At 37.2% G+C, this 17726-nt stretch overlaps 1 long non-coding RNA gene across 1 annotated transcript; it reads left to right on the plus strand.

The window, feature by feature from the left end:
* The first annotated feature begins 15715 nt into the window (after positions 1 to 15715).
* Positions 15716 to 17213, plus strand: LOC124096003 (uncharacterized). The gene is made up of 2 exons (XR_006852753.1): positions 15716 to 15872; positions 16986 to 17213. It is a non-coding gene; the product is annotated as an uncharacterized LOC124096003 (long non-coding RNA).
* Positions 17214 to 17726: the final 513 nt, after the last annotated feature.

Genomic DNA, 17726 nt, shown 5'->3' on the forward strand with positions numbered 1-17726 from the left:
GCAGAGAGCTTCTCTATCTTGTATACCATTGGGTGCATAAACCTGCTAGAGTGCCCAGACCATACCAGACACTCAACAAATATTTGTTCAATAAACAAAGACAGATATATGAAGCCAATTAGGAGGAGTTTCTAAAAGTACAGAGGTTAAAAAGAAAAGTGTCTACTGCTGTAGAGAAATCATGATGGATGAAGATAGGGATTAAGAACATTTAATTATAAAACGTCTGATGTGATCTTCACAGGGACCTTTCCTGTAGACGGGCAGGAATAGAGGTGCTAATTGGGATTAAAGCAAAATTTGATGATGAAGAAAATGGAGGTCCCAGGATGATTTCAGAAAGCCTATCACTTTGGAGAATACTTCATCATTTTCTAGTAAATTGGAGAGGCTCAGCGATTCCAGTGATACAACTATGGATTTGGTGGTGAGTTCTTGACTGTGGGGAAGATAGAATGAGACATTATTGAGGACTCTGGTTCCAATAACAAACACTTAGGGGTGACAGGGGATCATATTGGCAATTTACTCTCCACTAGTTCCAGGGAAAAAGTACTTTATACTTTTGCACATTTGCTGAAAGGCTGGGATGGTTTCAAAATGAATAATTAAATAATTAAGAGTGCTTTTAAATTAAAAAGGGAAGCTTTTGTTTATAACTATGAAAGCATCAATAAAAATCTGAAGATAGGTAAAAAATTTGGTTGAATTTTTTTTAAGAAACGGTTTTGGTTTTTGTATTTCAAAGCAATTTTAATCCCATATGTATACAAATATCTTTTTTTAATATTTATTTTTAAGTTGTAGTTGGAAACAATATCTTTATTTCTCTTATTTATTCTTATATGGTGCTGAGGATCCAACCCCTGGTCTTGCACATGCGAGGCGAGTGCTCTACCGCTGAGCCCCAGTCCCAGCCCCAACAAATATCTTTAATACGGTACTATTCTTGAACAAAGTTCATGAAATCACTACAGTTTTGAAGAACTTGTCTAATGGAGTGTTCTACTAATGGAGCTAGCTGAAGGATAAATCTTAAGAGAAATCACCAGTTTCACTGTTCTACCTGCTGCTTGAGTCTACAAAAGCAGTCAGACTGTTGCACAGCTCAGCTTTGACTTAGTAGTTCTCTGTCTGAATGCCTATGTTTCACTTCCTTTTATTCTTATTTTAACATTTCTTCAGAGATTGTTTTTGTTTCTGTGCTAGGTTGTGTTCATAACTCTGAAGACACAAGAATTTTCAGCAGATGGGAAATCCTCTATGCTTTCAATATGAATGGTCCAGTTTCACTTGGTCTGTGTAATTTTTTTAAAAAATATTTTTTTAGTTGTTGATGGACTTTATTTTATTCATTTTTATGCTGTGTTGTGAATTGAACCCAGTGCCTCACACATGCTAGGCAAGCGATCTGCCACTGATTTACAACCCCAGCCCATGGTCTGTGTTATCTTTTTATTGGTTCATTTTGGTTATACATAACAATAGGATTCATTTTGACATAATTATAAAATCGTGAAATATAATTTGTTCTAATTCTGTAATAAATGAAGTCAAAATTCAGTTCTAAATACAGTCCCCTCTATTTCTCCTTCTCTTACCTTTCTCCCTCATCCTGTTTCTTTCCTTCTACTCTACTGGTCTTTGTGCTATTTACTTATAGTTTTGTTTGTTTTTTTGTTTTTTATTGTGTCTTGTGGATGTACCTGTCTTGCTATGTTGCCCAGCCTGGCCCCAAACCTAAGCCAAAGTGATCTTCCTGCCTCAGCCTCCTAAGTAGATGGTACTACAAGTACCACATCCAGCTAGGGCAAGAATTTGAATAAGAAGCATTGTTAAAGAAATAGAGATTTTTTTTTTCCCTTGGGTTGCATGGTTTTTTCCTTTACAAATCAGAAGAATATTGATATGTTTGATATGATACTCAGGGGAAAATACCAAATTAGAGAAACACAACTCGAATCTGTTCTAATAAATGCTTCATTCCAGCATGCAAAATGTTGTGGGATGGTAGAAAGAAAGTAATCAGCAAATAGACCAACAGACTCCACTTTTGCCTTCAGGAATATGAATCGCAAATACCTAAGAGCACAAGTGCCTCCAACATGTGATAGCAGGTGACTGTAGGTCAGTGCTGATGAGAATGGACATACCAGTTGCTCCAATTTTCAGTATCATGGCTCTCGATGTTCCTGGCCCTCCACTGCTACTATCACTGTCATGTATAAACAAAGGCCTTGTGTGTGTGCTCATCAGTGTGTCCTTTCCACTCGAAAGAACTCTGTTCATGTGCATGGTTTTCATAGCAATCAGGGGCCTACTTACCCACATAAGACTCAGGGAGATGAGCCATTGCAGCTGTGGGATAAGATAAATGGGATCGTGTACTAAATCTCTGAAACTGGGTACCGAGGCAGACAGTCCTCTTGGGAGATTAAACAAACAGGGCTGCAGTCTTTTTTTTTTTTAAGTCCATTATAACATCCAAAACTTTGTAATTAAGTAAATATCATCATTCCTGTCTCTGACATAGAAAGCTCTCATAATTCTGTGTGGTTAATCATGTTGGTAAAACAAGAATGACAGGTAGGTGAGGAAGCCCACTCTACAGACAACATGAATAACAGATTTGTTTTTGCTAAAAAAAAAAAAAAAAGATACATAATATTATATTTTAATTATAGGTCTTTAATCATCCTAAAGAAAATATGAGATGATGGTGGTGATTAGACAAGAATACAACCCCCAAGACTTTCTTAAAAGAGAGATAATATGTGCCATGAGCATCAGGGCTTGGGCTTCAGAACATGGCCCTGCTTCCTCCCCGCTCTGTGACCCGTCATCAGGACAGTGAGCCTCACCTTCTTCGTATGTAAAACGAGGCTAATGGTCCATGGCAGGGTTTTTACAAGGATTAAAGGCAATACATATGGAATGACTGTTATTATTCTTGCTTACTCATATACACTGGTATAGCTGCTCATTAGTTATTACTACTCCATATATTTACAGTATAAAAACTACATTCTCATCCAGTAAATCTTCAGTGAGAGCCTTACAAACATTTCCCAATTATCAAAACCAAGAAAATGTGTAGATTAAGAAAATCAAACTCAGACTTTGAAAGCCTTTCCAAATGGAAGTATATTTCTATTAATCTTCCATGGTTTTCCTTAGCTGCTCATTCCTCAACCTATGGAAAACAGAAAAGAAACTACGTCTTAGGAAATTGAAAGAAAGCTGGATCAGAGAGTTAGGTGTGCTACCAATGATGTCCTACTTCGTTGAACGATCAGAACACATAAAAAGGATCTATCTAAATAAACAATCTCAAGAAGAGTTTATACTCAATTATTATATATTTCTACCTAAGATCTTAAAATATTTCTTTAAAAAGGGTAATCCTATTCTTGGTTTTTCTGGTTACTGTTTATTCTTGTTACTCTGGCATAACTAATAGTAGTCTTTACCATCCTTCACCTTCAAAGGCATCCTAGTTTGGTCAATAAATACAGCCATACTACCTAAGTATTTTACACTTAGATTTTCCCGAGAATACAGGTTAGATACAATGCACAAGAAAGTATTGAATATTTTACCTGCAACCTGACTATATTAAATAAATTGGCACCTAGACTGTGAAATTTTTTCATAGGAAAATTTCAAATTAACATTTTATTAATGGGTCATAGATGGAAAAAGACATAAAACAAGAAAGAAAGTTTGTAGGACCAAGAGATGACAGAAGCAAATGGAAACCTGTGCCAGGTCACAGATGAGCAGTCTCTGGTACACAGGGTCATGGTGGACATCTTTAGTGGCCAAGGCAGTATGGATAACTTTGATGATACCAAATGGCTTATGCTATGCCTTAAGAATGGGAAATGTTTGTAGGACTCTAGTGAGAGATTTACAGGATTAGAAACCCAGTATATTTTGGAAGCGTCTTCCAAAATAGATTTTAAAATTAAAAAAAAAATGATGGGAGGAACTTACGTTAGTCAACTAGGAAGTGATTTATAAAAAATATAAATAATATGATTTATCTCCCCCAGAATTGCTATCAGAGTTCCACAGTTAGCTCATTTTAAATATTTTGAATTCTAATGTCCTGTATTTGGGAGATGAGTTCATTGCACAGAATTAAAGAATGATGTGACATAGAAAACATTCAGGGTCTAGACTGTTCTTTCTTTTCCTTCCCATCATATACCTCCTCTCCTGCTCTTCTGTCCAGAGTACCTACACAATTTATAATATTTCTAAGAGAGAGAGAAACTGAGGTTATGGCTTCTGGTAGTTAAAATCTGAGATTTTTCTGAATTAATTCTTGTTTGTGAAGAAATTCAAAATATTACTTTCTGTACTAAAAAGTAGTAACTACATAAGTTATGGAAACTATAATTAATTTAATTTAAACATTAGTTTATTCTATTAGATCTATTATTTTGTTAAGTATAAGTATAGTTATGGTGCCAGTATATCACCCTAATTAAAGCTATAAGCATTGTGTTTTTTAATATTATTTATTGACTTAGATTTACCTCTATTGAATTTAGTACAACCAAGAAAAAAATGGATATCTTGGCATGGATCAGATGAGAATAGGTGGTTCTCAGTGCCAAATGCTAGATTGAAGATAATTTTAAGTCTAATGAGTCCTAGAAAACTGTCATCACAAATAATTGTGAGTCATAGATACTTTTGTCTTACATAGACTTTTATAAATAAATTCCAATAAGTAAACACTTCTGTTTAAAGTCTTTGGTCTGAAGTCCTCTAATAATCCAGAGACCCATTTTTCACTAATCTACACATTTTCCATTACTGGGTGTCAAAGGAGACTTATGCTCATTTGTATTTATTTTTAAAAATTAGAAGGTCTTTCTGAGCATATTGCCCAAGGCAGAAATGGTGATAGAAAAGATTTATAGATCTTACTTCATAAGAATGAAATCTTCTGAAGGGTGAACCCACTGTGAGCAAAATCTGGAAAGATAATATATAAAATACATTACAAAGAATTGCTATGTTTAATACTTTAGATAAATTCTAACAAGTCAGTTAAAAAATTGTCTCCCATAGAAAAATGGGCAGATTTAAAATGAGAATTTACTTCATTAGATATACAAAAAGCAAATAAGAAAAGATATTCAATGTCATGAATAATCAAAGAAATTTAAAACAAAATGCAAAAATGGGAGGGAGCTTTCAGCCAGCAGGATGAGGTAGTGTTTTTAGAGTGATTATACCCAAGCCAGGAGGATGAAAGGAATGCCCTTTTGTGTGTTGTTGTTGAGTGTAAGTCAGTAGGGTTACTGGACAGGAATACCTCAATGTGTACAAAAGGCCTTAGCACTGGATTGCTCTTTGGGAATGAACTGGAGATGGGCATGGGGTACGTTAAAGATATTTATCACAGGAACTATCTGCTTTATGAAAAATGGAAAGAGCTCCTCTGTATCAATATCAAATTAATTAAATAAAGTAATTTAAAAATACAGTAATACATGGAATGCTATTCATTCATTAAAAATGCAAATTTATAAAACTTGAAATGGAACTACCATTTGACTCAGTTATCCCACTCCTTGGCTTATACTCAAAGGACTTAAAATCAGCATACTACTGTGACACAGCCACATTCAATGTTTATAGCAGCTCAATTATTCACAATAGCTAAACTATGCAACCAACTGAGGTGCCTTTCAACAGATGAATGGATAAAGAAATTGTATGTATATATATATATATACACACACACATATACATATATATACATGTACATACACACACAATTGAATATTACTCAGCCTTAAATAAGAATGAAATTATGGCATTTGCTGGTAAATGGATAGAGCTGGAGGATATCATGCTAAGCGAAATAAGCCAATCCCAAAGAACAAAAGGCCAAATGATATGCAGATGCTAATTCACAATAAGGGTTGGGGGGCTAGAGAAGAATAGCGGTATTTTGAATTAGACAGAGGGGAGTGAAGGGAGAGGAGGGTCTGGGGATAGGAATGACAGTAGAATAAATCTGACATTATTGATGTAACTCTACATCATGTACAATTAGAAGAATGAGAAGTTATACTCCATTTATGTATGACATGTCAAAATGCATTCTACTTTCATGTATAACTAATTTGAACAAATTTATATCAAGTGACATATAATAAGGCCAGTATATATTTAATTGGAAAAAACCTAATTACCAAAAAAAAAGCTTATATCAATGTTCCTGTTTTTAAAAGGATATACACCAAAATTATATTCAGTCATCTTTCAGTGATGGGATTATTGGCAGTTTTTAATTTCTCCTTTCTGTGGGGAGATACCATGGTAGACAATTTTGAAATTTTCAGTTAGGTGGATATGAAATTTAATTCTCTGTGCAGAAAATAGCCATATTTACATATTCTAATGAAAACCTACATGGAGAGTGTGCATTGTCCCTGAAGCTTTTGGACAAGGACAATGGGCGATTACCTGTGGAGGTTCTGTGGGTCTCTGTGAAGAGAAGGGTTACTCAGAATGAGGGGATTGCACATGTCATGGTGTGAAACAGCTTTGTGGACTGGCAATCCATTTGGAGGACAGATCTATTAACCTCACGTTGCTGCTGTCCTGAAGGTTGGTATATCTTGAGCTCTTTCTCAGCCTGTTTCTTCTTACTCAAAAGCACATAGTGAGCCAGTTCTAGAAAGACAGGAGAAAGAGTAATTGGAGGTAACTGGGAGAGAAGGGAATGGTTGACAACCACAGAAAATCTTCCAGGCCACAGCTTGGAGAACAATACCACCAGGCCTATAAATTTGGTGCTAATTTTATCTGTGGAAAATCATAAAGAGGAGCCCAAATGCTTCCTCCTGATCCACGCACAAATATTTAAGTCAAAATTTAACCCAGAGGGGAGGGAAAAAATGAGCCAAATAAATACATGCAGCTAGCTAGATCCCTCACAAAGGGGCCTTCAGTGTTTCTACCCAGCCTAAGAACATAACTCCTGGCTCTTCTACTGAAATGATTCATGAAAAAAAAGCTAAATGTGTTTTCTTAAGAAGCAAGTCAATGTGTCAGAAAAATATGATTGTCCTAATCCAGTTTAACTTTTAACCTCAATAAATAAGCAAGAGAAGTTTGCAACCTGAACCTTTCTTAGCAGTGAATGTTTCTCTTCCTTCTTGCTCCTGAAGGGTTTTTCTTTTTTTATCCTGAGGATAAAGGGATATTATAATTCATCAAAATTTCATCCCTACAGGAATCTGGACACCCCCAAAACATGAGCTAGTGAAAGAAATTATGAAACCTACTTTCACAAATATTTTCTGAAAAGAGGCAGGCACCCATCTGGCTTCAGCCTGGGAACAGAGCACAGGAATAATGTGAGGCCCCCTGTGAGCCCTTCCATTTCAGGATGAGCAAAGCGGATGGGGTCAGGACATGGTGTTCCCCTGTGCCACCCAGTTATGCAATCCTGGTGCTCAGGACACTAGAAGGAAAGTGTCAAACAAATGATCTCACATGTGCCTTAGAGTCCTAAGATTTGGGGTTTTCTTTAGGGGAAGGTGATTACTGGGGATCGAATTCAGGGGCATTTGACCACTGAGCCCATATCCAGCACCATTTTACATTTTATTTACAGACAGGGTCTCACAGAGTTGCTTAGGGCCTGGCTAAGTTGCTGAGGCTGGCTTTGAACTCATGATCCTCCTCCCTCAGCACCCTGAGCCTCTGGGATTACAGGCATGAGCCATTGTGCCCGGATTGATTATTTTAAATGTTTAACTAAACAGAGATGGGGAGGGAAAGGGTACAAATCAACATGTATAGTATGTTCCCATCTTTTAAAAAACAAAGTAGCCTAAAAACTAAACACTGTAAAAAAATAGAAACAAATGCCCAAGGCAAAGATTGGAACCAAATGGGACAAAAAATCATACAGGTTGCTGTTGTTTAGGTTCTTCACACTGGTCCTCTGTTGGTACAGTATTGCTAGTGGTATCTTCTTCCAGTCTGTGGCTTGAGATTTTTACTAAATGTCTTTTGATGAAGTTATTAAATTTAATATAAGTCAATGATTTTTTTCCCCTTTAAATCATCACTTTTTCTGATCTGCTTAAGAAATTTTGCCTACTAGCAATGGTTCATTTTTACATTTTCTTTTTTTGATCCAAAGGAACTATTGTCCTAGAGAGAAAATGCCAAAAGTGCCACACTTTGCTTGAAATTGGAACTTTCTGGGAGGAAGCCACAGAGAAGCCACTTTTTCTCTGCAGATGGTAACTATGTGTGCCCTGGGAAACTGATTCCTTGTATCTTTCTAGGAGGCTCTTTGAATCTCACCATGCATCATTAGCAAATTCCCCTACTTTTCTCTGAATGCTCACTTGACTCTCTGAAAGTAACTGAAACCCTCTCCACTCCCACCCTTCCCAGCCCTCAAAAAAAAAAAAAAAAAAAAAACGATGGAGGTGGGTATTTTTTTTTTATTTGGGGGTTGGTTGTCCTGAGACATATACAATTTAAAGAGCTCTTTTAAAGAAAATAAATAACAAAATTCAATATGCCTAGGACAATGCCCTCAGCCACCCCAGGAAGGGCCAGTGCAAACGAAGGGTTCTGTCCTCAGGTCACAGTGTACTGGCATCCTTCTCAGGAGAAGGCTGCTTCATCCTCATACATCTCCCAACCCCACAGCCTACTTGTACTAACCCTCCCTTGCCCACCTACCTTCTTTCATTGAGATCTGTGGCTCACTTAGGACTGTTCTTCACCTCCTTCTGTCCATCAACACCCATGAGGATGATCCACCCAACACCATCATCCTCCATCTTCGAAAACTGCTCCTTTGATCCATGCCTCCCTGAGGCCAGCACTTCGGTTCTGATCTCCTCCAGAGCAGATCTTCTAACGGGAGCTTCTGTAGTTACTGTTCTCATTTCCTCACTCCCAGTTCTATCCACACTCTTCTTCCAATAGAAGATGTGTTGTTGTCAAGTCAATCATGAGTCTCATCATTCCAAAAGTAGTCATCCCTTTTTGTCTTCATCATGCTTATCAACTTGGCAGCTGTCTATTCCTGCTTAAAAAAAAAAAAAAAAATCTTTATTTATTTATTTCTTTTGGATCTGCAGGACACTATACTCTCCTGACTTCTTTCTGCCCCTGGGAACATATTCTCTCACTTCCCTTGGGTGCCTCCTTCCCCTCTGCTCAATCTCTAAATATGGAAGCAACCGGTCTCCATTCTGATTCTGGTACCTTATCACCTGATCCCCTTCTCCAACTCACTCACCAAGAGACAAATGTCTCCAGTCACATGGCTCTAAATGCCACTTAAAAGCACATGATTCCAAAACGTGTTTTCACCTTTTTCTGGTCCCAAATCTCTAGGTGTATTAGTTTCCTGAGCCTGTAGCATCGGAGTTCCATGAATCAGGTGGCTTGAACAACTTAAATTTGTTATCTCATTGTTCTGGAAGCCATGAGACTGAAATTAAGGAGCTGTCAACGGAGAGTCCTTCTGAGGGTTGTGCAGGAGAATCTGTTCCATTCCTTCGCCTAACTTTATCTCCAGGCATTCCTTGGCTTGTAGATGACTCTCCTGTGTCTCCCCAGACTACCTACCACTTTGATCCAAGCTACTATCATCTCTTACCTGGACCATTAAAAAATAGCGGCCTGTTTCTTTTCTAGCCTGTCTACAACCTACTCTCCATTCTGTCACCAGAAGCTTTTGCCTTAAATTTTGTTTATTTTTGGTCAAAACAATATCTGTGCATCATTTTTATATATAGGATATTGTTGAAAAACTTAATTAAAAATTCCCTTCCTCCCACTCCTCCTTACCCTTTCTTTCCTCACTTCTTGGTATTTACTTCTTCAATGCTAAGTTATGTGATTAAGCCACTATTTCTTAATTGGTGAATTTTAGATATTATCTATTGGCTTTTTTTAATAATTGGTGAAGATTTAGTTCTATGTCATGATTCACTACTTCTTCTTGCCCATTCATCTCAAAATAATATTACTTTTTATTTAACTCAATAGGTGATCAGTGTTTCATTATTTTATTCATTTGTTTATTTTTCACTCTACAGCCAAGTAATTTTCTTCTTGTACGTATTTGTGTGTGTGTGTGTTGCTTATGGATGTGAATAATATCGACGTACATTGCACAACTCAAATGTCTTCAAATAATTCCACTTCACCATAAACTTGATGATAATTTGGCTGAGTTCAAAATTAATGTGGAAAATAACTTTCTGTGGCATTGCCTTTCTTCAGTGGCATTATTACTGTTGAAAAGTTCAATGATATTTTAAATCTTGATATTATGTAGCCTTTTAGAAAGCTTATAGAAGCCTCCATCATGGTGCTTTTTTAATTTCATGTTGTTATGTCTTTTTCAATATAAAAACTGGAGGAAAAGTTTTTGCACTTTTTAAAATTTGGTTCCAGGGATTGAACCCAGGGACACTTAATCACTGAGGTACACGCCCATTCCTTTTATAATTTTTTATTTTGAGTCAGGTTCTTGCTAAGCTGCTTGGGGCCTCACTAAATTGCTGAGGACTGGCCTTGAATTTGATATCCTCCTGCCTCAGTCTCCTGCATTGTGCCATAGCACCCAGCGTCTTGTAGTTTGTTTGTTTGTTTGTTGTTTTGTTTTGTTTTTGATAATTTCTTCTCTTCTCTTGTCTCAGCTTTCTGGAATCTTCTGAGTTAGATATTCAATACCCCGATTCCTCAAGTCTTCTCTTTTTTTCTTCTTTTCCCATTATTTTCTTTTTGTTCTACTTCCTGGAAATTTTCAAGTTTATTTTTCATTACTTTTCTTATGCTTTTCATTTCACCAATATTTTCTTTCTTCAATTGTTCCTTTCATATAGTTTCCTTATCCTGTATTAGATATTGTCTTACCTTTCTAATGACAGTAAAAATTTTTTTTAATTATTATGGTGTTCTTTAATTTATCTCTGCTTCTTCCAGGATATATTTTCTGTTGGCTCTGAGCTATCTTTTTTTTTTTTTAGTGGAGGTTTTCCTAAAATGTCTGATTGTTCTTGTCTACCTGTTCATATTCAACAATGCTAGATCTAATTCACTCTGAGGACTGGTCATGTGGTGGGCTTCACGGTATGCTAGACAGCCAGAAAGTTATGTGAAAACACCTTCTTTGGGGCTGGCCTATCAATTTCTTCTGAGGAGAATTTCCCCTCAGTGTAGAGTATAACCCAAAATGCATGCAACAGGCATGTAGTCTGAGAAGTCTCCTACTCAGTGTGCAAGGTTTTCATTACAACCTTTGTTTTCATCTTCAACTGCATATACTCATTCTCTTTTTTTAAATTTATTCTTTTTAGGTACATATGACAGTAGAGAGAGAGAGAGATAGTGTGTGTGTGTGTGTGTGTGTGTGTGTGTAGATATATGTACACACACACACACACGAGATATAACTTATTCTAATTAGGAGCTTATTCTTGTGGTTGAACATGACATGGAGTTACGCTGGGCATGTATTCATATATGAACATAGGAAAGTTATGTCTGATATATTCTAATATAGTTCCTATTCCCATCTCCCCTTCCTTCCCTTTGTTCCCCTTTGTCTAATTGCACATGTCCACTCTTAACTCTGACCTGTGCACTATTTCATTAGCCATTCAATGCCAGAGTCTGCATAGAACATACGCTCCTTTTCTTACCTTAAAGGACATCATCTTCCTGCATAACTGAGCAGGATGTCTGGAAACTTAACAGTTTCTTATACAAACTTTAATTGTTCAACCCCTCTGTTTTCAGACCCTTGTCCCAACCTACTCTGCATGGCTCCTTATGCCTTCAAGCTAGGTACCAGCTACTATTTGAATTGGTATCATTCCTCTATCCACCAGTTTTCATTTTCCAAAACTATGTGGTAATTCAGCTTCTGCTGTTTCTTCATCTTTTCTTATTGTTCTTAAATGTTGTTGAATTTTTCATTTATGGAAAATTATTAAACATTATCCCTGATAAGAGGATAAAAATGCATGTGCAAACCAGCCATTCTTAATATCTTTAAAAAGAATGATTACTTTAAAAAGGAAACTAGACCACATCACTTAGTATTTAAATTTCCCTAATGAATTTCCATCACATTAAGTTTAATACCCAAATGTATTTCCATAGCCTCCAAACTCCATGTGACCTAGTCCTATCTCTTGAGGTAACATCTTTCTGTCCACTTCACTTATTACCCTTCACCATCCTTGTTGCTGAAAGATTTTGTCTTCAAGTCTTCACATTGATTATTTCTTTTTTAAAATTCATATCTAAGTTTAATTATCACCTCCTCAGAGAAACTTTCTGACTTCCCCAACACAAAGAAGCACCTTTTCAGGTACTGTTTGCTACCCCAATTTATTTTAATGTTTTTAGGACATTTTTTTTTACCAGCTACAGTTGTCTATTTATTTCCTGGTTGACCAGCTTATTGCCTACATCTTTTACACTAGAATTTCAGCATCATTAAGTTCAAAGGCATTGTCAACTTGCTTACTGAAATGTCCCCGATTCGTGGCACAATCCAGATACTCAGTAAATATGTATTATATAATAAATATTGGTGGTACTGTCTTCTCGGAACAACCTATGACAAACAAATTTTGGAGAACCTTAGAAAAATTTATTCTTAAAGCTTTACTCTAAAAGACAAGATATTCAGGTTTAAGAGTCCACTGCATAGAGAACTGAGGGAACCTGAAGCCCTTCTCAACTACCACACTTGCCACCACTCTCTCAACCGTCAATTTATTCATTTAATCCACAAGTACCTGTGACCTCCTTCCATGTGTCAGGCACTGAGCTAGATGTGAATAAGTGCATTTGACACAGATACCACTCCTGAAGCTTCCCTTTTGGTGGGATAGGCAGAAAAAAAAAGCAATCAAAGAAAAAAAAATCATCAAAAATTTTGACAAGTCTCAGGAAAGATGAAAACAAGTAGCGGAAATAGGTAGTTACAGGTAGGGATCTACTTTGGATAGATTAGTCAATCTATCTTAGAAAAGATGTTAAAGTTTATTCCTGTTTTGGTTTGGAAATGAAGTGTCCCTCCAAAGCTCCTGTTAACGTAGGAATATTCTAAGGTGAAATTATTGGTTTGTGAGAGCTGTAATCTAATCAGTTCATCCTAGTTTGAATGCACTGAGTGATAATGGTAGGCGACTGGGGTGTGGGTCACTGGGGCCAAGTTCTGGAAGGGTGCATCTTCCCTTGGCCCTTTCCTGGCCCTCTTTATCTATGTTTTCTTACTGCTAAGAAGGGAGCAGCTTTCCTCTGCTGGGCCCTTCCCCTATATGTGCTGCTTCCTTTGGGCCCAGAATAATGGAGTCTGCGGTCCATGGACTGAGTCCTCTGAAACTATGGTTCCCAAATAAATTTTTCCTCCTCTTTTTTATTCTTGTTGAATATTTTGGTCACAGTGATGCAAAAGATGACTAAAACAATGCCCATGAAGAGGAGGAAAAGAATATCACCTGTTATTAACTCCATTTCTGGGAGATATTCTTTTGTTTTTTCTAGTCTAGTCACATGTGCCTCCGACTTCTTGTAACCGAGAGAAAAGTTGCAAGTTCCACCACCAGCACCTCCTCTAAAACATAGTGGGTTTGGGGTGGTGGGAGGAATGAGCAAATCCAGGCAGATGTGCACTTGATAAAGCGCAGAAGAGCCCAGGCAGGGCACCTCCAGACCTCGTTTCTGCAATTTGTTGCAAAGTCATGCAGTTGCCTCTTTGGCAATTTATTTCAGGTTCCCTTTGACCTCAGCACCTTGGCTCTGCTTGGTTGATTAGGGCTTTACTTAGCAGGATGATCTATACCTTCTTTCCCCAAAAGTCTGAACAATTAGTGCTCCAGCTTGTATTGGACTGCTTCTCCTCCCATTAACTTTGACCCTTACAGTGCTAAGAAGTGCCTCTGAGAATACCCTGGGTTCCAAATACACTCATTTTTGTATCTATCATATAGAAATGGCTTTATTTGTCCCTTGGTAATTAAAATCAGTCACTCCATTCCACTTACTATAGCCAAGTTCTTTACCTATTGCAAAAAAAAAAAAAAGAAAAGAAAGCTGGAAATGCAGTTCAGAATCCCTATTTGGAAAAATAACCAGGTCAATGTGTGTCATGAAAACCAAGTGAGGACAGAACAGAACAATTAAACACACCTGATGTGTCAAAGATACAGGACTGGGAACAAATCAATAGATTTGTTTTTTTAAGGAAATCATTCCAGGGGGCCATGAAGGGAGGATATAGACTTTGGTGAGTTAAGGACTGTAAACTAGTTAGAGGTGAATGCAGAGGGAGAAGGCAAGCTGGAGTAGACTATTAGTCATTCAGAATGATTGACAGTGAAGGGAAGGAAAGAGGGCAAGGGCAGGGTGAGAGAATGATGACCATAAATTTAGGGTAATACCAGTCTGCCTTATTCCATAATATCTCTAGTGTCTCTCAGCTTCCCTGGCTACATGTTCTCTAATGAGAAGAAAAATATCCCTTTTGGTTTTTTGTAGCTTCCTTAACTCCCTGTTGTTCCTCTCCGTCTCCCTCCATCCCTTCCTCTCTTTTCTTCCTTTACCCTCCTTTTCTCCTCCAAATAATTCTCAGTATACATTTTCATGAATTTTTTAAATCATTTATATCATTTCAAACTTAGCTAGAGCCCCTTAACCTTGAATGATTGTGTATCTCTTGCTTTCAGCTGTTGAATCTGCAGACGATCCCACGAACCAGTTGTTCTCAAGGGCGGGATCCAGATAGGAAGCATCAGCATCACTTGAAAACCTCTTAGAAAGGTGGTCAATGGGCTTCAGTTCAAATCTACACAGCAATCTATGTTAATAAGCTCTCAAGTGATTTTTATATGTACCTAAAGTTTCAAATCCATTGCAATAAACCATCTGATCCTACTTTCTGAGCCATCTTCTAAGTTCCAAGTCTGGCATTCCAATGAACAGATGTGGGCACCTTGTTCAGCATTGTCTTCTGCTGCTTTCCAAGGCCCCTGACTCCCCTTCCTCCAGTAACCTCACTGCTCACCATTGCTCATTTTAAATTACTTGAAATCTCTTCTTTGGTCTAACTGGTCTTTGAGGAAAAATTAATTTTTCTATATCCCTTTAAAAGTTAACTTAAAATATACGTCACATTCTATATGTGGCTTAACTGGTATGAGTGTGTTATTTGTATTTCCTCTTATGTGAATCTCCTTTGCCAATTTAGCTATTCGGGATCTTGGTGTTTTTTATAGATATTAAAGTTATACATTGGAGGTATGAATTCTGCTGTTCATACTTATTACAAATATTTTCTTGTGTTACTGGTTTTTAAAGTTTTTAAAAATTGTTCTTAATGGTGTTCAACTATAAAAGTCAGCAGTGTAACAATGTCAATCCATTGGAGGCAAATATGTGACTTTCTATAATATTTCCTATTGCTCAGCAACTAGAAAATTATCATTCCTACAGAGCTGAAATGAACTCTGTGTTGTGGTTTCTAGTGTTTTTCCATTGCTTAAAAATATGTAACACTTTTCCTGGTTCCATTTGGTCTGTGGTATAAAATAACATAAGGTTAATTATATCCAAAATACATATTAGTTAATAATTACTTTCCCAACTGCTTTATGAAACCTCCTTTTTCAGAGGGAAGAGGGTAAAGGTTAAGATGTGGCTCTGGAGCACAGTGGCCTGGCTTTGATGTCAGGCTGATGAAGCAGGCATGGGGAAAGGCATTTCAATCCATGTCTAATGACGTCTCATCCAGTCACAGAGGAAAAGGGAGTGGATTCAAGGTCTGACAGAACAGAAAGTGATTGGTAAGTGCCAGCTATATTTCATTTCAAGATTCATTAGGTTCCCTTTCTGGTCTGTTTTACCATCAATACAGACACCTATTTGGGGACCATGATCATATTTTTTTCATTGTTCTTTTCCAGGTATAGGCTGTTTGGAAGTGGTCTTATCCCACCAGCTTCTTCTCCAAAAAAACATATATAAAATGCATACGTATTCCTCCCTGACTTGACCAAGTAGCCAAGGAGCTTAGAAAGCAGAACATAAGGCTACTTGCAGGAGGAAATAGGAGAATTTGGGATCCTGTCTAGTCAGGAACCTCAGCAGGTGGTCAAAATGAGTTTCATAATGGTGGGAACAGAGGTAGGGCTTTGGCTGGAAAAAGGGTGAAACACCTCTTAAGAGGTGAGTATCCACATGAGAAGAAAGCAGAAAAGCAAGATGCAAAGGAGAGAACAATAAGTCATAGGAAAGAGCCCAGCATAGTTCAACCCACGCAGCTCCTGCTCTCTCTGTGACTGGAAATAGATCCAGCTAAATCCCTCAGCACTCAAATAAGTAGGCTTTGCTCTCACATGGCCACTGATGGGAGAGCGAGAAAGCAAAACATGCATCTCTGCATTTACTATTCTATTACAATTACTATTATATTTTGCTAACTTTTTAAATGCAATGTTACTGATTTTATCGGCTAGATAGACAAGATACTACATTTTGCTCTCAAACTTTGCAACTGCTTTTTATTGGTGCCTCCAAATAATTCTCAGTATACATTTTCATGAATTTTTAAAATCATTTATATCATTTCAAACTTAGCTAGAGCCCCTTAACCATTATTTTAGCATGCTCAACCATTTTGGCCTTATTCCACATTTAAAACTATGATTCGTGTTTCCCAATAGATTTCTGCTCAAATTACATCTCAACTCCTAACCTTTGTTTTACATTACCTAAGAGCACATAGAGTTACCTTCAGAGAGGGCAGATGCATATTGCATTGGAAAGCTATGCTGGGGTTGATCTGAGAGTCTGCCTTAAGGCCGATTTATGCCACTTAAAGTAATCCAGTGCGCGCTTTGGTAATTGAAATCCTTCCATTACCCTTACTCCAGCCCATTTAAATATTTCTCTTTCAGATGCAATTACGTCAGGAGGTGAGCCAAATGGTTTGGGAAAGATGTGGGCATTTCCAACAAGAAGGTTACTGGCTGCCCACCAAGAGCTGGTTGGTGTTCACAGTTCTGAGTCCAACTCTTTTCTCTGCTAGGTTCCCATTTACAGAGCATGACCAACCTTTCTCTCCATTCCAAAGAACATTCAAGAATTGGGTTGACCAATACACTTAGTGGAAACCACTCAGAAAAGTTATCTTGCATTTTTTCACTGCTTGATTTCTTTCTAAAAAAAAATAATTCAGCCTTGTTTCTTGTCAGCCCTAAACCAAATCTTTTCACATCACTGAGCAGCATCATATATTTTGAAATATCTTTAACCTCACAGATGCAATTTTACCTTAAGCAGAACTCCCCCCATAATCAAAAGTTGGAAAAGCAAGGTTTTGGATATTAGCAAAACATGCAAATTTCTATGTTAAAGCATCGATAATGCCCTCTTAATGTACTTAGATGGACATTTATTCTGTATTTATGTATGAGAATGCTGCCGAACCACAGCATGCAAACTAAATAATTCAATGGAATGCATAGATAAAACTAATGATTCTATATTCTAACCACTGTTTTATGAAAAGCTTTTCATTTAACTCTCAAAACTAACTCATAAATCCACACTTGGATAATGCAATGAAGTTATATTTAAGTCTAGAACTCTCCTTGCATGCCAGGTTTCAAATCTGCTTCTAAGTAAATGTCCTTTTG

This window comes from Marmota monax, unplaced genomic scaffold, assembly GCF_021218885.2.
Source record: "Marmota monax isolate L192 unplaced genomic scaffold, Marmota_monax_Labrador192_F-V1.1 WCK01_AAM20220418_F8-fsc00137, whole genome shotgun sequence".
NCBI classification, from domain to species: domain Eukaryota; kingdom Metazoa; phylum Chordata; class Mammalia; order Rodentia; family Sciuridae; genus Marmota; species Marmota monax.